The 5,014-nt window shown below is 37.9% G+C and overlaps 2 non-coding genes across 2 annotated transcripts; one reads left to right on the forward strand and one right to left on the reverse strand.

Annotated features, from left to right (window-relative positions):
* Positions 1–2,162: 2,162 nt before the first annotated feature.
* Positions 2,163–2,236, reverse strand: TRNAT-AGU (transfer RNA threonine (anticodon AGU)). The gene has a single exon. It is a non-coding gene; the product is annotated as a tRNA-Thr (tRNA).
* A 557-nt stretch (positions 2,237–2,793) lies between these two features.
* Positions 2,794–2,875, forward strand: TRNAS-GCU (transfer RNA serine (anticodon GCU)). The gene has a single exon. It is a non-coding gene; the product is annotated as a tRNA-Ser (tRNA).
* The last annotated feature ends 2,139 nt before the right edge of the window (positions 2,876–5,014 follow it).

The following is a 5,014-nucleotide window of genomic DNA, read 5'->3' on the forward strand; positions in this document are numbered from 1 at the left end:
CTAAACAGGCTCTTTGACCAACTAAGACAAAGGACAAACAGGTGTGATACATTAGAAAGCCTGCTTAGAGAGTTAAGAAGCCCCAAACTGACATAAAGAAAGAATAGCACTGCTGGCATTCAAATTCAATATTTTCTGTTTACTAAACAGGCTCTTTGACCAACTAAGCCAAAGGACATAAAGGTGAGATACATTGGATAAACGGATTAGAGATGCATAGAAAGGAGGCATTTCAAAACGAAGTCAACTGGTTTTACATTGTCATGCTTGAAGCCATCTTTCTTCCTTTATATGTCTTAAATATAAGAGATTTTTAATCTCACAATTGCACTATCAGTCGCAAGTGAAACACCTATTTTTAAGATAGGAAGCTTCTTTGTGAGGAGATGAAAACACGGCACTGCTGAGATTCGAACTCAGGATCTTCTGTTTACTAGACAGGCACTTTAACCAACTCAGCCACAGCACCAGAAGATGGCATGCATTTGAAATCCAAGGAAGATTGAAGCACCAATCGAACATTCAACTGGTTAGCGCAGCAAAACAATATTGAGCTTGAGTTCCATTCCACGTAGAGCAGAAACATGGATTAAGATTTCAATCTCAGTCATAACACTTAAGAAGCCAAGTAAATTTTGAAGAGCATTCATTAAAAAGACTGACAAATTTACAGAAGCTGTATCGAGGACAAAGGCTTTCAAGTTTTGCAAATGAATGAGCCATCTTTTAGCACAGCTGAAATTTGGGACTTGTTTTGCTTCCAAGTTATGACACAGAATAGACAGATTGAAGAAATGCCATGGCAAAACCAAAAGGAGGAAAAATTATGACTAATTGATATTAAAAACCTCAGCACTGGTTCATTTCTGATAGAGTTTTCCCCAAGCTAACTTCAAACAACAGGCACTGTAGTTGACGAGATAAGGCAACTCTGACAAAAGCCAACATACAATCTTCAGTGAAAAAACACTGACTGGTAAAAACCCTCTCAACATCTTCCCACCTAAACGCACGGGCGCTATGTAGAAGAGGTGGCCGAGTGGTTATGGCGATGGACTGCTAATCCATTGTTCTCTGCATGCATGGGTTCGAATCCCATCCTCGTTGGATTAATCTGCTTCTTCTATCATCTTGAATGGTTTGGTTTTCATTTTTAACCCAAGCGGTGGACACTTCAAGCATGAAAGTTTACAATACTCCTGTGCTGCTATCAAACTTTGCAGAGTCAGATCTGTAAATCCACTGGTTTTAATTTGTAAAGCTTGATGCCATCCTATATTCTGTAAAGAAAATTATATCCTCTAATTCCTTTTAAAGTGTTTCAACAGGAGAGAATTTTTTTTCTCAATTGCACTATATTAGGGCTGTGGGAAATTAATATTTGATGACAAACAAGAGTAAAAGTCCTCTTTTTGGGGTAAAAACCCACAAAATGAGATGAAGAATAGAAAGCACTGCTGACATTCAAAATCAAGATTTTCCATTTACTAAATAGGCTCTTTGACCAACTAAGCCAAAGGACAAACAGGTGCAAAACATTAAAAAGCCTGCTTAGAGAGTTAAACAGCCCTAAACTGAGATAAAGAAGGAAAAGGACTGCTGGCATTCAAATTCAAGATTTTCCATTTACTAAATAGGCTCTTTGACAAACTAAGACAAAGGACAAACAGGTGAGATACATTAGAAAGCCTGCTTAGAGAGTTAAACAGCCCTAAACTGAGATAAAGAAGGAAGAGGACTGCTGGCATTCAAATTCAAGATTTTCTGTTTACTAAACAGGCTCTTTGACCAACTATGACAAAGGACAAACAGGTGTGATACATTAGAAAGCCTGCTTAGAGAGTTAAGAAGCCCCAAACTGACATAAAGAAAGAATAGCACTGCTGGCATTCAAATTCAAGATTTTCTGTTTACTAAACAGGCTCTTTGACCAACTAAGCCAAAGGACATAAAGGTGAGATACATTGGATAAACGGATTAGAGGTGCATAGAAAGGAGGCATTTCAAAACTATATTAACTGGTTTTACTTTGGCTTGAAGCCATCTTTCTTCCTTTATATCTCTTAGATAGAAGAGATTTTTAATCTCACAATTGCACTATCAGTCGCAAGTGAAACACCTATTTTTAAGATAGGAAACTTCTTTGTGAGGAGATGAAAACAAGGCACTGCTGAGATTCGAACTCAGGATCTCCTGTTTACTAGACAGGCGCTTTAACCAACTAAGCCACAGCACCAGAAGATGGCATGCATTTGAAATCCAAGGAAGATTGAAGCACCAATCGAACATTCAACTGGTTAGCGCAGCAAAACAATATTGAGCTTGAGTTCCATTCCACGTAGAGCAGAAACATGGAATAAGATTTCAATCTCAGTCATAACACTTAAGAAGCCAAGTAAATTTTGAAGAGCATTCATTTAAAAGACTGACAAATTTACAGAAGCTGTATCGAGGACAAAGGCTTTGAAGTTTTGCAATTGAATGAGCCATCTTTTAGCACAGTATGAAATTTGGGACTTGTTTTGCTTCCAAGTTATGGCACAGAATAGACAGATTGAAGAAATACCATGGCAAAACCAAAAGGAGGAAAAATTATGACTAATTGATATTAAAAACCTCAGCACTGGTTCATTTCTGATAGAGTTTTCCCCAAGCTAACTTCAAACAACAGGCACTGTAGTTGACGAGATAAGTCAAATCTGACAAAAGCCAACATACAATCTTCAGTGAAAAAACACTGACTGGTAAAAACCCTCTCAACATCTTCCCACCTAAACACACAGGTGCAATGTAGACGAGGTGGCCGAGTGGTTAAGGCGATGGACTGCTAATCCATTGTGCTCTGCATGCATGGGTTCGAATCCCATCCTCGTCGGATTAATCTGCTTCTTCTTTCGTGTTGAATGGTTTGGTTTTCATTTTTAACCCAAGCGGTGGACACTTCAAGCATGAAAGTTTACAATACTCCTGTGCTGCTATCAAACTTTGCAGAGTCAGATCTGTAAATCCACTGGTTTTAATTTGTAAAGCTTGATGCCATCCTATATTCTGTAAAGAAAATTATATCCTCTAATTCCTTTTAAAGTGTTTCAACAGCAGAGAATTTTTTTTCTCAATTGCATTATATTAGGGCTATGCGAAATTAATATTTGATGACAAGCAAGAGTAAAAGTCCTCTTTTTGGGGTAAAAACCCACAAAATGAGATGAAGAATAGAAAGCACTGCTGACATTCAAAATCAAGATTTTCCTTTTACTAAATAGGCTCTTTGACCAAATAAGCCAAAGGACAAACAGGTGAAAAACATTAAAAAGCCTGCTTAGAGAGTTAAACAGCCCTAAACTGAGATAAAGAAGGAAAAGGACTGCTGGCATTCAAATTCAAGATTTTCCATTTACTAAATAGGCTCTTTGACAAACTAAGACAAAGGACAAACAGGTGTGATACATTAGAAAGCCTGCTTAGAGAGTTAAACAGCCCTAAACTGAGATAAAGAAGGAAGAGGACTGCTGGCATTCAAATTCAAGATTTTCTGTTTACTAAACAGGCTCTTTGACCAACTATGACAAAGGACAAACAGGTGTGATACATTAGAAAGCCTGCTTAGAGAGTTAAGAAGCCCCAAACTGACATAAAGAAAGAATAGCACTGCTGGCATTCAAATTCAAGATTTTCTGTTTACTAAACAGGCTCTTTGACCAACTAAGCCAAAGGACATAAAGGTGAGATACATTGGATAAACGGATTAGAGATGCATAGAAAGGAGGCATTTCAAAACTAAATCAACTGGTTTTACATTGTCATGCTTGAAGCCATCTTTCTTCCTTTATATCTCTTAGATAGAAGAGATTTTTAATCTCACAATTGCACTATCAGTCGCAAGTGAAACACCTATTTTTAAGATAGGAAGCTTCTTTGTGAGGAGATGAAAACAAGGCACTGCTGAGATTCGAACTCAGGATCTCCTGTTTACTATGCTGATTCTGTCACACTAAGGTGCGACCCGTCTTAATTGTCTGTGGCCGAATTGTAGCTTTGGCACAAGGTATACGTATACTCGAGAAAAGAATACACAAGACAAGAGGTTATCGTGTCAGTATGATTCTTCTCTGTCTTTAATCAAACGTGTACAGCTTTTATAACAGAATTTGAGCTACATCATCAGTTACATCATGGACATGTTTCCAGTTACTATTTGCCTTTCCCAGGTCGCTACACAATCATTATGTACATTTCTGGGTTACCGTTTATTGCTCCCACATTGCTGAACAATACTTATATACACAAGTATTGTTTTCTAGCTTGGCTTACCCTGGTCCACCCAGTTTATTCAATATTTGATGAAGCTTAGGTGAGTGATACCATACAGAAACAACTCTAAGAAAATATAAGAAAATCAGAAGTATCTTAAAGCAACATGATCCCAATATCCAGCAAAGCGTCCATATAGTGATACAGATTTGATTCTTGTATATATTCATGTGCCATATATTCTTCCCTTAACAGTCCCTCCTTTGGAGATATGCAAAATCAAAATCCTAATCTCGTCGAACCTATCGATCTGTCCTCCCGGCCTACCTATCTCAACAATGCTGGAACCTAACTAACTAATCTTCACCGTATATACGAGACGACCCATCTCTAGTAGATGGACCCCCTCCTAACGGACTTTGCACAGGAGGAAGTCAGATCCTGGACTTTCCCTCATTGGCTTGCTTCAGACAGGCATATTCCGGAGATGGTGCTTGCATGTTTTCATTGGGACATCTTTCATACAGGGGATCTTCAAAATCGGCATGCATGGTCATCACTGTGGTTTCCATAGTTTTCATCATCATTTTCTTAAGGCATGGCACTATGCAGCATAGAATTAAAGAAAATATGATCAAAGGACATAAAATAACTTTTGCAAACTTAATGGGTCAATAATTGCCTTTATGGCATCCCCAGTGTATTTTATAAGCCGTTGTTGATTATTGTATAAATAGTTTATCCGCTTTGCATTCTTATTTAC

The sequence above is a fragment of the Dendrobates tinctorius genome, unplaced genomic scaffold, assembly GCF_039654945.1.
Source record: "Dendrobates tinctorius isolate UK_male_01 unplaced genomic scaffold, ASM3965494v1 ptg000204l, whole genome shotgun sequence".
NCBI classification, from domain to species: domain Eukaryota; kingdom Metazoa; phylum Chordata; class Amphibia; order Anura; family Dendrobatidae; genus Dendrobates; species Dendrobates tinctorius.